This window comes from Lissotriton vulgaris, chromosome 8 (assembly GCF_964263255.1).
Source record: "Lissotriton vulgaris chromosome 8, aLisVul1.2, whole genome shotgun sequence".
NCBI classification, from domain to species: Eukaryota; Metazoa; Chordata; class Amphibia; order Caudata; family Salamandridae; genus Lissotriton; species Lissotriton vulgaris.
Window position 1 is genome coordinate 528,537,362 of NC_141696.1, and position 19,077 is coordinate 528,556,438.

Here is a 19,077-nt window from a genome sequence, read left to right on the forward strand (position 1 = left end):
GCCCCTGGGCTAGCCCAGTGGTTCTGGTCCCCAAACCTCACACTAAAGATGGCAAGAGAGAGATGAGGTTCGGTGTGGATTACAGAGGACTCAATGCTGTCACCAGGACAGATGCACACCCTATTCCAAGGGCAGATGAGCTCATTGACAAGTTGGCTTCTGCCAAATATTTGAGCACATTTGACTTGACAGCTGGCTACTGGCAAATCAGGTTAGCTGGGGAGTATAAAGCCAAGACAGCATTTTCTACCCCTAGTGGGCATTATCAATTTGTGGTGATGCCCTTTGGTTTGAAAAATGCACCTGCCACCTTCCAAAGGTTGGTGAATCAAGTCCTTACTGGGTTGGATGACTTTTGCGCAGCATATCTGGATGATATTGCTGTCTTTAGCTCCACCTGGGAGGATCACCTGGTCCACCTGAAGGAAGTGCTTGAGGCTCTGCAGAAGGCAGGCCTCACTATCAAGGCAACAAAGTGCCAGATTGGGCAGAGTAAGGTTGTATACCTGGGCCACCTTGTAGGTGGAGGCCAAGTTCAACCACTGGAGAGTAAGGTCCAGACCATCAAGGACTGGTCCCCTCGAACTACCCAGACTCAGGTCAGAGCTTTCTTGGGCCTGACTGGGTACTACAGGAAGATTGTTAAGAACTATGGGTCCATTGTGACTCCTCTTAATGATCTGACAACCAAGAAGATGCCCAAAAAGGTTCAGTGGACAGTAAACTGTCAAAAGGCATTTGATGACCTGAAGAAGGCCATGTGCTCTGCACCTATCCTGAAGAGTCTTGACTACTCAAGAGAGTTCATTGTCCAAACAGATGCTTCTGAGTTGGGAGTGGGAGCAGTACTTTCACAGCTTAATGTAGATGGCCAGGACCAGCCCATTGCTTTTATTAGCAGAAGGCTGACCCCCAGTGAAAAACGTTGGTCAGCTATTGAGAGGGAGGCCTTTGCTGTGATATGGGCCCTGGAGAAGTTTAGACCATACTTGTTTGGCACTCACTTCAAGATTCAGACCGACCATAAGCCCCTCTTATGGCTTAATCAGATGAAGGGTGAAAACCCCAAACTACTCAGGTGGTCCATTTCCCTACAGGGGATGGACTTTACAGTGGAGCACCGCCCAGGGACTGACCATGGCAATGCAGATGGTCTCTCCAGGTACTTCCACTTAGAACATGAAGACACAACTGGTCAAGGTTAGTCTAATGTCCCTGCGTTTGGGGGGGGGGGGTTGTGTAGGAGAGTAGGGTCTGCTATCCTATGGTCACCCCAAATTTTTGCTTTTTGCTTCACTGGTTTATGACTTAATGTGGCTGTGGGCCAGCTAATCAGACCCACAGCCCGCTGTTCTCTCTTTAAATTACAGCCAATGCACCCTAGGTGCATTACGAATTGGAACTGGTTCACCTTATTGGCCCCTGTAACAGTGTACCCTAGGTACCCAGGGCATAGGTGTTTCCAAGGCCTACCAGGGGCTGCAGCATGTATTGTGCCACCCTGGCCTGGCCTCCATATTTGACACAACTGGCTGATCACTCAGCTGGGGTAAGTTGGTGTAATCACCTCTTACTTAGATATAGTATCCCTATATCTAACCCTAACTGGACACATGTTAACCTGTAAGCCATTCCTATGGAAGGCCCCTGCAATCCTGGGGGCAGAGTGCGTGGTTACATGTGAGATGGTGCTCTAGCATGATCTGAGCCTGTCTGCAGCTGTCGTGAACCACTCCCTAAGCTGTTCCGGGATACTGCCATACCATATACTCTTAAGTGCATTATAATCCTCGCGGTTATATGCTAACTTTGGTTTGGCATGTCGAGTAAGGTGTCATACGATTTGGAATACTATCCCCTCGACAGTTCTGTCGACAGGGATAGCATTCCACCCTTCTAGAGGGACACGACATGTGTGTAGCCTTAACCCCGGTTAAAGTTAACCAGAGCCTCAGCATCACAAAATGGATGCTGCCACCACAGACACAAGTCTGACCTCCTGCTGCTGGGAGTCGTTCCAGCGAGGGAGGCTTGGGCAAAGGGTTTCCTGCCTTGGGAGGTGCGAGCACCACCCCAGACAGGATTTTGTGTATTGGGTAGGACAGGGCTGAAAAGATTGAGACATGCCCGGGGCACACAAGGTGTCCCCATGCATAAGCCAGTCCAAACCGGTCCTGGGACTTTCCAGACCCAGGCCTGGCGAGGAGCTGGACAAAGGAAAGGGGGTGTAACCGCCCCCCTTCCTGGTCCCACCCAGAGGAGGGACCTAGCAGGTGATCCACCCCTCAGATTGGGAATAAGAGTGGGAGCAGTGCCAGAGCACCTCAGATCATCCTGAATCAACTTTAAACGAAGAAGACGACTGGACTTCGACATTCTGCTGCACAGAAGACTGAAGAGCATCTCCCTTGTGGCCTAGGAGTGGCCACCCTGTGAACACAGGCACCAACCAGCGAACCGACGTCTGCTTTGCCGCCGCCTCCCGCCGGAGCCCAAGCCCAGAGCCTGACAAGACCCAGACTCCCAGACTTCTCACAGTCCGATCCACAGTCCCTGCAAAGAAGGGACCCGTGGAGGCACCAAGAGACGCGGGACCGGACATCTTGGAAGACACCCGAAGAGCTGACTGCGCAGCATCAGAGGCATCCTCGTTGTTGTGCTTTGGGGACTGAGAACCCCCACCACCTAGCAACCCTAGCACCGAAGATCAGCCCCCCAGCATCTCCACGATCTGCGTGGGGCCCTTTTGTATTGTGCCACTTGACACGCCATCCCGGCCACTAGCCACGTGGTCAGCGGCCATCTTGGCAACGAAACCGAAGAACTACACTGTGGGTCTGGTTGCTCCAGACTTGCCCTAGCTTCTGTAAAAAGGAGCACCCGCTCTGACCTTGCTGGTCCGAGTAACAATCCTTTTTTGACTCCTGCATGGCTTGCATTAGCCAAGGCCTGTTTGCTTCAATCAAGTTGCCGACATCGCCAACAGCGAGAAGCCTGCGTGGAACAGCTCCTGACTGACTCCTGGACGTCCTCGACCCCTGGTGTCCAAGTGGCTGCAGAGAGAAGCTACACCTCAACGCCTGTTTGCACCCGACATCGCCTGGTTCCAATCTGGTTCCACGGTAGTCACTGGCTAGTGACTTTGAACATTGTCCCCTCTGCTTTCAGGTCTTCACATCTTCAGATACACCCTTGGATCCACCGGAACTCTTCACATCGAGCCGCCTGCAGCATCTTCAGCTCCAAGCACCATCGACCAGCGTGACGAAACCCGACACTACTTTCGACCCTATGCACCCGCTTCCTGTGGGTGAGGTAAATCAGCAAGGCCGGTGTTCCTACACTGGTACACACCTCTAGGGCCTGTGTCTCAAGTTTCAGCTTTCTAGGTCACTCGGAAGGCTCCGAACTATCTAACTTTGTACTTTTTACGCACCATAGACTTAACATTGGTGAGTGCGTGCACTTTAAACACTGCACCCGAGTCCCGCGGGCCTTTCCCGACTTAGTCACTGCTAGTCCCGAACAGCTCCAGCGATTCCCAAAGGCCCTAGGCCTGTTTCCTTTCAGATTGGTATCTCTTACACCACTTTCTTAGTATATGGTTTAGGTGGCCCCTAGGGCTCATCCATATTGTGCAACTTTTGTGTATTTTAAACTGTGTTTTGTTTAACGCTTGTGCTTCTGTGCTCATAAAGAGTTCAGGGGATATTTGTAGTTAATAAATATATATATTTTCAATATATATCTGTGTGGTGTCCTTTCATTTGGTATTCAAGGGGTTGTGTATGGTAATACAGCTGGCTTCACATGCCTTTCAGAGTTTAGCCTAAGACTGCTTTGTCCACGTTACCACTAGGATAACTGGTCTATAAGGTTGACTTACAACCGATCATCATAAGGGTTGCTTGGCATGGTACAAAGTGATCACTAGAATTAGTGAGCATTATATACCAGGCCAACTTCTCACAGAAGCTCCAAATCATTCTGATAAAAAATGGGCCACATATAGACACTTCTTGGACTATTCTACATATTTTAGAGGGGTTGCCCAGTAATAGAAAAATATACGTAAAAAACGATAGCCCAACAGGTATCAGTTCAAAGACAGTTATGCATGCATGCAGAAAGCATTACACAAACAGGAAACAAGGAGTCTCAATTGGTTTGTCTTCTCCTGGGAAGGCGTAGCATTTTGATGCATCTCCCGGTCTACACTTGTTAGTAAATCTGGCTATGCACTAAAATACGTGGGTGGATGTGTGGAAACACCCACTTTCAGCCCATGGAACTCCATCCCAGCACAGAGTAATGTAAAGTAATCATGTGTGCCGCCTTGTGTTACTCCAGATTTACCAAGCCCTGCAGGGCCACACAAGGTGGCTTTGTGTGGCTTGGTAAATTCTGCATAAGGCTTGTGCTGCCCTTGCGTCATCTTGCATAATGTAAGTGCAACACAAGCCCTTGATAAATCTGGACCTAAAGGCGACATTCAGAGATGCAGCAGATAGGGGGGTCAAATTGTTAGGGAAGTACACAGCAGCTAGGAGGCATGGCGAGGTTGAAAAACTTGACCATCCCCTGGCCGGAATGATTTGTGAATGGGTTACCCAACTTGAAACATTCAAAATCTTAAATCGCTTAAGGAGTACTTCTCTGATTTGTACACAGCTAAGATTGTATTAAACATCAAGATATGAACAATTACTTGGAAAGGGCAACTCCAGCCTAGTTAGAAAGAGGACAACGAGAACCACTGTGCTCTCCTCTAACAATAGAGAAATTTAAGAGGGGGGGGGTCATCTGAACTATGAAAAATGGGTCTGCACCTGGCAATAATGGCTTACTAGCTGAAATGTTATAAATACGTTTCTGAGCTGTCCCCCTATTTACTAGAATTATATAATGAGACCACTAAGCAGGGTGACTACCCCATCCCTCAGAGAGGCAATCTAGATAACTCTTCTTAAACACGCAAATCTCCCATGCAATGTGGCCCTTATAAGCTGCTATCACTAATATATGGGCAAGTTTTTTGCAAACTGGATCCTCCTGTTACTTCTTGGCCTGGTACGCCAGGACCAGTCTGGGTTCATTCGGGGCAGGTCGACTATTAATAATCTGCACACATTATTTTCAATCACATTCTAGATTGATCCCGAAATACCAGAGGTGACAGTCTTCCTGGATGCTGACAAGGTGTTTGTTTCAAACTAAAAGCCCTTCTTAATGGCTGTGATAGATCAAATGGGCATGGATACAGCTCTGGTAAATTGAATAAAACATGCATATACTAAAGTAAATAAAATGGACAAATGATCACACCAACTTCTATAAGAAGAGGTACACACCAGTAATGCCCTGTGTTGCATATCCTGTTTGATCTGGCTGTTAGCTTGTATGCTTAGAGAACATGACTATTGTTAGATTTGGGGGTCTCTAGTTGGCATAGGTAGGTACCTGTGACAAATAGGGACCCTTTCGTCTAGTCAGGGTAAGGGGGTACACTCCTAAAATAATCTCTGCTCACCCCCTTGGTAGTTTGGCACGAGCCGACAGGCTTATCTCAGAGACAGTGTGTAAAGTATTTGTTAACACATACAGTAATCAAGTGACAACACTACAGATTGACACCACACAAGTTGGCAAGAGGCAAAATGCTGCTCGCGAGATAGCTTGACTTTTGCACTGATACCACAGCCGGTTGGCTGCTTAACTCTTAATCTGTGTTTTTATCAATTTTATATTGCATTGCACTGTTGTTCCTTTGTGTCCGACCCCCCCCCCCCGTTTTTTGCTCATCGGAGCCAGCATAGACACCCACAATACCTAGGACAGACACACGATCCCGCCCTAGCATTTTGGGGCATCTTATTGTATTCGGGGTGACTCAGATACCTGTGGCCGATTCTAGGGCCATTAATTCATTTCAGCTCGGCCGAATTTGACGGCGGCCATCTTTGATAGGGCTACATTGACTCGGCGCTCTAGTCTCAGGTATAAAAACGGTTAGTCATGACTCCGCGCAGCGGACGCGCACAGCGGGCGCGCCTGAATCGCGCCGGAGTCAGGCCAGAGTCCAGCCCGTCTGCGCCCGTCCGCGCGCGAACGGGTGCAGGGGCTGGGGCACCCGGCTGCAGGCTTTCGTATACACGGGATGCATTATACCACCTACAGAGGGGAACCCAGTCATTGGATCCAACCACGCTAGCCTTATTAGAAGAACTTTCTATTCACGGTTCATGCAGCAGTAAGTCCACCTCCTATTCCCATATCCTGAATCTGGCTAGCCTAAACACCAGATCACTGCAGTGTCATAGTCTTGAGATCTTCACCCTACTCCAAGCTGGAGAAATTGATGTCTTAACATTGACTGAGACCTGGCTCGGGGAAAACTCACTACCAGACATTATAGCAGCAGTTCCTTCAGGTTATGACATACACTGGCATAATCGCGCAGCGAACGCCCGTGGGGGAGGAGTAGCTATACTCTTTAAGAAAAACCTAGCTGCAATTAAAATCTTGACAGAAACAGTGGACCTGGCCGACATGCTGGCAGTGAAAATTATGTTTGATAATTTGTGTTTAATCATCCTCACTGTCTATCGCCCGCCAAATTCCACCTCGGCCTTTAACGACTTATTTATGGCCAGCATATCGGATATATGCTCACGTTATAAGAACATAGTAGTCACGGGAGACTTTAACCTACACTGGGACAAGGAGAAAAAGGAGCCAGCAGCTAGCTCTTTGGAGACAACAATGTGTTCGCTTGGTTTCAGGCAACTGGTAGACTCTCCTACGCACATAAAGGGCCATATCCTTGACCTGGTCTGGGTGTTGGATCCTAAGATCACCTCAGTAAAAGTTCTCCCTTGTATCTGGTCAGACCACCACCTGATATATTGTGATGTCCCTATTGGCGCAAAACCCCCACAGCCCCCTCCAAAATTTAAAAAGACTCGTCAATGGAAAAATGTTGATGCACAAACATTGACTTTGTCGCTCAGGGAATTCACTCAACCCACGGCGCCAGACGCCGACATAGACCAAGAGTGTAGAGATCTAATGGGTGATCTAACAAGGGCAATTGATCAGATTGCACCAGTGAAGTCCCAGAAATTGAATAGTGGTGGGAAGGGAGCCCCCTGGTTCACACCAGCTCTAAGAAAGCATAGGAAAGATTTGTGAAATGCTGAGAGAAACTGGAGGAGAAAAAAAGACCCCGAATCCTGTGAACAATATAGGCAGTTGCTTCGGGCCGATAAAAAACATATACAGGAATCTAAAGCGACATTCTACGAAAACCGCAATAATAAGGCAGATAACGTTCAGAAGAAAACTTTTAAAATCCTCACGGAACTAAGTAAAAGAAATCAAGCTACAGAGACCACCTTCAATTGCGACACTTTTTTGAAATATTTCCTAGAAAAGGTTGAGACTATTTTACAAGAAATAACAAGTACCAGAGTTGGCTCTACTAAACCACATTCTGCTAAAACTCCAGGTGGAATGTACTTGTCTAGTTTTCCCCCGATTGATTCATTGAGCCTAGAAACCTTAATGAGGAAAACAAAGTCAGGCTCCCCAGCCGACCCATGTCCTCCTAGTGTGTTTCGCCTAGCCCGCCTCAGCCTAAAAGAACGCATTCTGTCCATGGTAAATAGGTCATTGAACACGGGACAGCTGCCAGCTAGCTTTAAAGAAGCCCGAGTGAAGCCCCTAATTAAGAAAGCTGGGGCCGATCCCAAAGTATTAAAAAACTATCGGCCCATCTCCCAGCTTCCATTTCTCTCCAAGGTGCTTGAGCAGCATGTTCTGAAGTCCATGGCTGCGTTCCTGGAGTCTAACCATCTGCTCCATGAGATGCAGGCAGGGTTCCGTGCCCACCATAGCACCGAGTTAGTCATGCTCTCGGTGCTGGACGACCTTAGAGGGTTGGCTGACCGAAAGAAACCAAGCGCCCTGATACTTTTAGACCTATCAGCAGCGTTTGATACCGTCAGCCATACCATACTCCTGGATAGGTTGGCCAGGTTTGGGCTCCGGGGCTCTGCTTACCTCTGGCTGGAATCCTTCCTGTCCGGGCGTACCCAGAGGATTCAGCTGGGATAGGAGGTATCAGGAGCAGGAGACCTGACATGTGGGGTACCCCAAGGTTCTGCCTTGTCCCCCTTACTGTTCAACCTATACCTGCAACCACTAATAAGCACCTTGGTTGAGATGGGCTGTCGGGTGTTTAACTATGCAGACGACACTCAGTTGTTGCTGAGAATAGATGACACCGTACGGGCCCAGTTGCTGGCACAGGAGATTCTTAGGTACACAGTCAACTGGATGTCCAGGAATCTCCTGAAGATTAACCCCGAGAAAACGGTGGTGTTAATTGTGTCATCCACCTGCTCCCCCTGGTGCGACCTCTACTGGCCCCAGGAATTAGGGCCCACCCCTAAGCCAGCAATCGCGGTCAAAAGTCTTGGCATTAGAATAGACGGCGCCCTCTCAATGACCAATCAAATCTCTGCCGTAGTGGGTACTTGTAACGGCATCATAAGACAACTGCCCAAACTTGTTCCACTTCTTTCCCAGTCCATGCTCCGTACGATAGTTTCTGCCACCATACTGTCGAGACTGGACTACGGAAATGCGCTTTACCTGGGCTTACCTAAAGCCTTAACAAACAGACTGCAGGTAGTCTTAAATGATGCGGCAAAGCTAATCTTCAGACTTCCAAGGAGATCACATGCATCCCCGCTGTTACTGAGTCTTCACTGGCTACCAGTGACGCAAAGGTCGGCTTTTAAGAGTCTCTGCATAGCCCACAAGGCTATCTACGGGCAAGCCCCTTCCTATATTTAGGAAAGACTAGTCATCTACAGGCCCGAAAGAAGCCTAAGGTCCTCCGAGGCTCAGTTGCTTGTATGTCCTCGGTTCAGGCTAGCAACAAAAGGAGGGAGATCCTTTTCGGTCCTGCTGCCCAAAATGTGGAATGAGCTACCTGAAGCTCTCTGTACGGAAGGAAACCTGCTTCGCTTTAGGAAAGCCCTAAAGACAACTCTATTTAGAACAGCGTTGAGCTCAGTATAGACCTAACTCGCCTCCTGTTGCTGCCCAAGCTGTGATGTCATTGCGGTCAAAAGCGCCCTGAGACCTGTCGGTGACTTGGCGCTATATAAACCGACATAAACATAAACATAAAATAAGTATTCTTTTAAATAGATTTAACACAAGACCACACACGACAAAAATCTACAATACTATACTTAAAATGGTAGAATTAGCTTAGTTCTCTTTAGATCTTAAAATGTGACAATTTGAGTCAATGTACCTTAAGATGCTTAACGCTTCTGCAATGAAAGTGTTGCAGGGATGGTGATGCTGTTGTTCCTCACACGCAAAGACTGTGATGCGTTGAAGATCCGGTGCAAAGAAAAAAATATGGTGTCTTCTTCTTGAAGCGGCACGCTCCTCCGATGTTCTGGGATGTCTCGACTCGATGCGATAGCTGCAGCGGCAACACCCTTGTCCAGTGATGCGACAACAGCGGCTTTGGCGGCAACACTCTTCTCTGACGATGCGAGACGCTACGGCTCAATGTGACAACTGCAGCAGCGACACCCTTGTTCAATGATGCAAAGACAGCGGCTGCAGCAGCGGCACGCTTCTCCGTGGATGCGAGGTGCTTCTGCAATGCGATGCGACAGCTACATCGGTGACACCCTTGTTTAGTGATGCAACAGCAGCGGCTGCGGTGGAGACACGCTTCTTTGATGTTGCAAGACGTTTCTTGTGAGGTGGTGCAATGCGACAGCTACAGCGGTGACACCCTTGTTCAGTGATGCGACGGCAGCAGCTGCGATGGTGGCACACTTCTTCTTCGTGAGTCGCACTTCCAGCTCCTTGTGACACGCAGTCCCTCAGAAGGCCCAAAACAGCTGCAGGCACTTCCAAAGAACTCTTCGGGAGCTTGTGGTTGAAGTTTGTTGTCCCTGAGACTTCAGCAAGAGGCAAGCTCTTCTCTCTAACCCTTGGAGATCCTTCACAAGTTGAATGAAGCACATACAAAGTTCCTTTCTCCTTTCTTTGGCAGTCAGGCAACCACTGCAGGCCAATACCCCAAGCAGCACTTCAGCTTAGGGATAGTCTCTCCTCAGTCTCTCTGGTTCCACTCCTCAGCAAAGGTTTCTTCTTGTTTCCCAAAGTGATCTAAAGTTCTGGGGTTTGTGCCCCCTCTTTTAAACACAGTTTCTCTTTGCTCTCTGAAGGCAGAGAGAGCTTTGCCTAGTCCAAACCAGTTCAGGTCAGTCCTGGAGCACTCTGTTTACATGACTCATTCTTTCCTTTCACAGTGCAGGGCAGAGACATCAGACGCACCACAGGAGATGGAGCCAGCGTTGTGGAGGGAAGGGACAGCCCTATTCAAGTCCCAGGTTCAACTCCTCCCTCCCATCTAGATGCAGATCTCTCTATTCACCACTGGGCTAACTCACTCTGTCTACTGGAATCCCCCAGCCACTGTCACGCAAACCCTAGACAAGGAATACACAACCTAGCAGAGGCAGGCTTGGATAGTTAGACAAGAAAGTACCTACTTTCTGAGAGTGGTATTTTCAAAAACAGAATGTTAGAACCAATTTCACTAAAAGATGTGCTTTATCATTCTGGGGTCAGGCATACCAAAATCGAATTTCTACCTATTTCCCTGAGTCAGTTAGGATTATAAAATGTAATAATCTAACATCCCATTCTGGCCTATGGTGAATAGGAAGCCGTGCAATAGTGAAAAACTAAAATGGCTGTAATTCACTATTAGGACATGCCAAGCACATCAGGGCATGTCCTACCTTTTACCTACATTGCACCCTGCCCTTGGGCCTACCATAAGGGTGACTAATATGCAGAAAAGGGAAGGTTTAGGGACTGGCAAGTGGGTGCACTTGCCCAGTCAGCATTGCAGTACTAGACTGCACACAGGCTCTGCAATGGCAAGCATTAGACAGACTTTTACAGGCTGCTTCTGTGGGTTGGACAACCAGTGCTGCAAGTCCACCAGCAGCATTTGGATTTACAAGCCCTGGGCACTCTTGGTGCCCTGTACTAGGGTCTGACAAGTAAAGCAAATCAGACAATCATGGAGTCACTAATCCATGCATCAATTTTACCACAGGGAGAGCATATGCACTTTAGCACTGATCAGCAGTGGTAAAGTGCCCAGAGTCCTAATACAGCCAACAACAGGTCAGAAAAAATACAGGAGGAAGACAAAAAGTTCAAGGATGACCCTGCAAAAAGGGGCCAAGTCCAACAACTATTGTAAAGGTATACATTTTGGCCCTCAGAAAACATTAATCTTGATGTATGTGGATGATATTCTGCTATTGGTTTCCAGTTGCGGAGTGCCTTTCACAGCTCCTGATTTCTGCACCTGACAGCTGCTACTGTATGTGCTGAGGAGGAGCAGTAAAAGGTGGCTGAAATCAGCCCTTAATTCTCCCTCTGCTTGGTCAAACTACTCTTCCTATTTCAGCAGAGCTCAGGAAGATGAGGGCCCTTCTTCCATAGATTTAGTGACACATTGAGCTCCAGGAAGGAGGTAGGAAGCCTTGTTTTGTGCCCTGGTCCACAGCCTCTTTCTTTTCCTGGTGCAATATATATAGCCTGTGGGGAGGAAAGGGAGAGGGACAATCAGAGATTGTCAATTATCACATTGGTAAGGTGACAGCAGCAGTTCAGTGCCTGTGCTTATAGCCCAATGCTGTTTTTTTGTCTTAATTGGGGCTTTCAATATTCCAATGCTCTAATCTAAATTCAATATGATGTATTGTGCATCTTGTGATAGAATTTGTTACATTTTCCCCATCGTGCATGTTTCCCTTTCAATTGACTTGCTGTTATTCATTATGTTTTGCTCTGATGTTTCTGGAATATAACTACGATGGTGTTGGCAGCAGCTGGACCAGCACTTTCTTTGGGCAGGGTCAGATTTGCTTTAATTGCCTTTCTAACCTTCATAATACAGTCTTTTTTCTGTTTTTGTCAAGGACACCACAAGTCCTACAATTTATTATTGACAGATTAGAATTATGAAAAGCTGAATCAGTTTATGCGATTTTAAATTCTGATGGCAGTTCTTTTGATAGCACTTACCTACTCTATCTGATCTTAATGTGCTTTGCATCTTGGAGTTCCGATAGCCGGGAACTCCAAGATTGCGCCAACCCTCGACCGGCAAACGAGGAAGTCGACGGTCGAGAGACGTCTAGCAGCTACAAGATGACATCACCCTGGGAGGCAGGGAGCGAGGAGAATACGAAGATGGCAGGCTTGGAAAGGTGATTCATTGGAGAGAAGAGCTGCGGCGATGACAAGCTCATTGGAGAAGAATGCCAAGAAGCGTGACGGACGGAGGAAGCTGAGAATTCCCGGAGAGAAGACCCGACCGAGGGAGGAGCCCAGGAGAAAATCCAGAGGAGACTAGAGGAGGAAGAAAGAGTCAGGTAGACTGAGACTTCCACACCCCAAGGTACCTGTGTATCCGGACGTCCAAGAGGAAGCCAGGATGCCGTGATACCCCTTGCTGCGGTCCTGGAGGACCATAGCCCCAGGCTAGTGCCTTTGTTAAAGTATTGGAGGAAATTGACAGGGAGGGGTTGAAGGGGGATACCGCATGATGGAGGGCACGGTCAAAGAGTAATTCCTCACTCCCTTTTTCCCTCACACACTGGTGACAGCTTGCACAGGTGAAGGGTGTAAAAGCTGCGCTTTAAAACAGAAGGACTGACCAGTTATTTATCTTTGGTTTGTTATATTTTGGCCCACCTGAGTGTTTGGTGGGGACGGACGAGTCCTAGAAGGTGTCCTACCTGATGAAGACCTTACAAGAAGACTTAAACCCACAAAAGATGGACCCCAGAGACATTTCCATTGTTCCTTGGTTTTGCTATTTTGTCCCATTATGTGGAGACTCTGAAAACCGTGACCCCCTTGGATTATAGCCAGATAAATAAAACAAACCAAGTGCATCTAAGCACCTATTCCTAGCCACAGGCTACCAAGTGTCTTGCTTGCATAGGGCCTGCAAGTCCCTTAGTAATCCTTCCTCTAGAAGGGACAATACCACATGCATCTTCTCTGATATAAATTGAACCCCGTTATCGGATGCCAGCACCTCAGGAAGACCTTCCATTGAAAAAACCTTCTCAAGGAAGAATTCAACTATCACATCAGTTGAAACCTTGCTCACCACAAAAAATTCCACCAATTTTGAATAATAATCAGTGAGTACTGTCGCATATATTTCTCTGGCAGACAATGTCAAGCAAGGCTCCAAAAATGTTCTATTATTTTTCTCCTTGTGCTTAACATGCCTCCATGTCCCTCATGACCTATTTTGATGACACTCTCAGGCACACCACAGGGGGTACAATCTTGTCTCCTCAACACAATATTATTGCATGTTTATAGTTCATCTTGTACTTTCCAAAATGCACTACATTCTTCACGCAATTGACACACCCTAGGACAACCACCCAAAATATGCTCTTTTACTGCCTTCAGAACCACATCCTTCTCCATTACCCGCATCCACACCACTTCAGATAAATCCTGCTCATACTTCTCACCATTGCTCAACACAACACCCTCATAGGTAAAAGCTACCTCACACTCATTTTCATTCACTACACTTGCATTGCCTTCATCTAATGGCAATCATGACAATCCTTCAGTAATACTGTTATCCTTCTCTGGCACGTACACAATTTTTTTTTTCTTTTTGTAAACAATTTTTATTGATTAGGAAAAAGACAAGGTACAATGCATTGGTGACATAGTGTATAAGTTCATTTTGAAAGCCTGAAACATACATCCAATAAAGTGCATCCTGTGCATAGATAATCGCCACATTTCCTGTCAAAAACGGGAGGAGCATACACGACAATGGCAACAGCTTATGTACGGGTATAATGACGATCTCGGTAGTAGCCCACCCCTTTTTACTGCAGACAAAAGGGTAATCATACCAATACTTCAGGGCCAGAGTGTGTCTTCAGAGCCGGAGACCTCTAAGATGAAGCGTCGATTTTGTTGCAGTTCAATGGTGGGGAATACACACAGGTTGCCTCTATATTTGTTCCATCTCCCTCACTTATGATCCCATTTTTGGGGGCAGCCTCTATGCTTGAAGACGTCTTTCTCAGCTATCATTGCCCTCTCCATATCGATTCCCCAGTCCCTGAGGCATGGTGTTGTCTCCATCCCCCATTTCTGTGCTATGTTTTGTTTAGCGATGGACCACCCCGTGGAAGCCCATGTCTGCTCTGCCTGTGTGAGATCCGTGGCTGCCCATATGTTAAGGAGACAGTGGTGGGGGTAGCCTTCAGAGATTTGCCACATGCCCTCTCCATCTGCTGTGTAATTTTCCCCCAATATGTTTGCATTTTGGGTCACTCCCACAATATATGAAGGAATTTGCCTGGCAAGTTACAATACCGAAGACACAAAGGGTTAGGCCGTCTGCCCATCTTGAACAATGTGCGTGCATCAAAATAAACCCGGTGCAGGATTTTCAGTTGTACTAGGCAAAGGCGCTGTGGAATGGCCACCTCTCTAGGGGATGCAAGGGCATTGCGCCAGACCTCATTGTCGATGTCTCCCAGGTCCTCCCCCCATCACTGACGCAGTCGGGATATGGGCTCAGGTCGATTGCTAAGTAGTTTCCTATAAGTGAGGGATATGGCCTTTGCATGCATTGGGTCGAGCAACAGTCTATCTTCTATCGGGGTGGATGCAGTTAGAGGGCCGTCTCTGGGTAAGGCAGCAGTAATAGCGTGGCTAATCTGTAGGTACCTGTAAGCCTCCGTTTGAGCTAGGTGATATTTAGTCTGCATGTCTTCGAACGTTGCCAATCTACCTTTCACCCACATATCACCCACATATGAGATCCCTATCATGTCCCACTTATCAAATCCGGGGCACCTGCTAAGCTGATCCAGCATGTCAAGCTCCCAAAGTGGAATGGCCTTTGAGAGCGTGTTGTTCCAACCCCATTTTTTGTTGACCCCATGCCAAATCGCCACTGTGCGCACCATAGGCCCTGTAAGGTGGAGTTTGAGTGGGTTTGTGTAAAGTGCTTGGTTGTACCCACCCCTACCCAAGAGCCAACGATCAGTGCGATAGTTAGGGTCATCATGCTCCCCATGTGGCCATTTGTTGATCGCGATGAATTGAGAAGCTTGATAAAAGAGCTTTATGTCAGGTAACGCTATGACTCTGTCGTACCACACTATTGTCAATTTATTAAGGGCGATACGTGGGGCACGTCCCTCCAACGACATTTCTTGTACAATGGCTTCCCCACCCAGTGAAATAAGCGTCTGGAATTGCGTTGGGTGAATTCTACAACACATAGAAAAAGTGCGGCAATGCCAGCATTTAAAAAAGGGCAGCCCGTCCCAGAAGGATTTGAGGAAGAGACTGCCAGTATTTGACATCAGAGCGAAGAAGGGTCAAGGGTGTGAGCAAATTGGACTTGTAGAACAAGACCGGGTCCGGGGTGATAAAAATACCCAGGTATTTAAAGCCCTGCGAGTCCAACAGAATGCTATACCCCCTCGGATTACGCAGAGAGTCCCCCCACAAAACGTACATCTGCGACTTGGCTCAGTTAATCGTGTAGCCGGAGTGGGCTCCGAATACGAGAAAAATGTTTAAGACTTGACTAAGGGACCACGTGGCACGTACACAATTTTGTAAAGAAAAAACACGTTTGCAGTTTCGATGCTAGCCTCTGAGTAAGATTCCTTCCACCCCCAGATTTTGAAATGTTTGTCAGTGGTTTGTGAATTTTGAACTTTCTTTCCCATACATATATCCTGAACCATTTCCCTGCCATCGTTACTGCCAGTAACTCCTTTTCAATGACGAATAATGGCGCTCCCTTGGAGATAATGTATAGGATGCTTTTGCCACTATACATTACATTGCTCCTCTTTTTTTGAGACAATACTGCACCTATTCCAAACCCACTGGTGTACACCGATGCCATACAGCCCCCCCCCCATGATAAATGATTTTAAACATGATGTATGCATTATTTCATATTAAATTGCCCTGAAACCTTTTGTCTGATCATGCGACCAAAGCACTAAGCATTTTTCTTCAATATGGATTGTAGATGCTTTATGTTTGTAGCATAGTTCTGCACAAAACGTGAGTAAAATTCTGTTAACCCTAGACAAGACATCAGTTGTTCCTCGATTTTTGGCTCCGGGGCACTTAAAATTGCTTTCACTTGGCTTACTTTAGGATGAATACCATTGTTGGATATTACATGGCTCACATATTCAACTTGCTGCTTTCCAAAAACAGACTTTTCTCTTTTTAAGTTAAAACATTTCTCCAAAAGGGCAAACAAGACTAGTTTTAGATTCAGATCATGTTCGTGTTGATCTGTACCAAAAATCTGAATATTGTCCTGAAATACCTTTGCACCTTTTACACCCTGCAAAATTCTAGACATTTGTCACTGGAAAACAGAAGAAGCACTTGCAAGGCCAAACTGCATTATTTTGCATTCGAACATTCCTTCTGGTGTTATGAAAGCTGTGCAGTGCTTAGATTCGTTCTCCAATTCAATTTGGTGATAAGCAATTGTGAGCTCCATTGTGGAAAAAACTGTTGCATCACCAATTGAAGACATCAAATCCTGTAAATTAGGCAGTGGAAATGTGTCCACCCAAATCGTTCAGGCACCACAAGTTCACACAAAGATTTAACTCACCATTAGCCTTAAGCGACTGGTGAAACCCAATGAGAATTTTCAATAGGTTATATTATCTCTTTTTTACATAAATCTTCTAGTGTCCATTTTAAGTTTTCTCTAAATTCAAAGGCACATTCCTAAGTTTCTCTCTAACCGGTACAACATCATCACAATTTTATGTTTGAACCCTTTGAGTTTACCCAAACCATCACTAAATACACAAGGATATTTGTCCTTTTATTTCCCATATTCCTCTTGTTTCACATTCATTATTTGTACTTTATCACATATAGAATACACCATGTGATTAGCACCGGGATCTATTTTTATCCCCAGCTCCATTATAATGGGCCAACCCAAAATCATGGCACTTTTGGTGGCAACAGAAATCTTGCCACAACACTGTCTGGCACACAATTCATATGAAACCTTGCATGGGAAACCTATAGTCCGAATAACTTTCTGGGCAAGCATCAGATTTCTACAAATGTCTACCAGGCCATAGCTTATCAAACATTTTCTATTATTGATTGTATAGCAGGCACAGAAATCAACCATTGTTTCGATTTGTACTCCAGGTATACTTATGTGCAACTAGGTAATTCCACCTTTTTCATTTCATTACTTATAAAATAATCCTGTACATGCTTCCTTCTTCATCCTCAATATCTTCTGTTATGTAATTTACCTTTTTATCAACACTACTAAAATGTCCCTTCTTTTTACAAGGACTGCATATTTTACTCATAGCATGTTCAGATTAGCTAAGTGGCTACTTGATCCACATATTTTACACACCAACCCTTTACTTCCAGTTCACATAGTTTCATTAAGTTAAGTTTCGTAAATCTTCCCTTTACATTAGCATCCTTTACTCCCTCAACCGCAGTTGCGAATACAGCCCCCCTCACTTTCCTTCCTCACAGCTGGTATATATTTTTCTGGAACTTCTATCCTTCTAGCAGCCTCCAAAGATGCTTTCAAAGTCATTTTTCCACTCGACCATAATTTCTACTGCACTCTCCTGGATTTCTTCTTCATTAGTATCTAGTCCCTTAAAACCTGATCCTAAGACATTTGCACAGAGTCATATGTTACAGCTAATCCTCTTAAAGCTGCAACAAATTAGTCAATAGTTACATCCTATTTCTTTGCCCTTGAGTAAAATTTTAACTATTCCAGAACAACATTCATTTTCCTGACATACCTCTCTTCGATCTGTTTAACAGCATACTCTTACACATCCACATCATTTGCATTCTCTAAGGGAGGTAAATTCTTAAATTCCCTCAACCCTATGCACTCCATCTATGTTTGAGTAGAGATATTTGTCTTCCCGCAATATATTCTCTCTCTTCCAAAGCATCATATAAGCTTCAAACATATCAATCCACAGATCCCATCGTACAGGTGGTTCCCCCAGTTTAGCAAGAAAAAATGATGGAGGTTGTATGCTTGCCATTTCCCAGATTTCACCAAAATTGGTTTAACAAATGCTTAACCAATGCTAAATTTGAATCGGATTTCAGTATTTAAAAATTATAATATAAGCACCGAAACAACATATTATTTTTGATCACACACCAGAAAATTTCCAGCATACCAATCACCAACTGATGTTTTACAAAATATAAATGCACAAATACCATAGTAAGCTCTTTTTGGTGTGTCACTGAACACAGAATTAAATGTCACCATACAAGATGACTACCACAATACCATGCAGAACTGATAGTCACCGTACATGCAGATTAATGTTAATTACCAGGTGTGCCAATCACCAAACAATGACTGCCACAATTCTTAGGATGCTCTTACTGATCTGCTGAATGCTGTTTGCCCCGATACCAATTGGGCGCATATTATGCTGCATAATTGTAAAGACAGCACTTTCTTTTTGTGCTAACTCAGGTAAAAAGCTGCCACTTAAGATGCTAAAAAGGGCGTCACTGAGACAGCCTCGCTGCAAGAAATGACTGCTGCTCAGACAACGCAACCAACAACACCTACCTAGGTAACCTTCCGTAGTAGCAAAACCAGGATGGAAATGGCTACATCCAGGCAACGCAGCCACGCGTTGCCAAAGCAACCATCCTTAAGGTAATGGCCGTCTTACGCTGTGAAGAAGTGACTGCCCCCACGAAAACCGCTGTGTGGAAGCCGCTGTTAGCCGCCTTGACGGCTGCTGCCTCCCGCTGCCAAACAATACCTGTCCCACTGTGAGAAGGCCGAATCAGCAAAGATGAGCACCGGGTATCTGGTCTGACCAACCACACCCCCTCAGCTCGTCACCAGCATGCAGCCAGAGGAGGTGT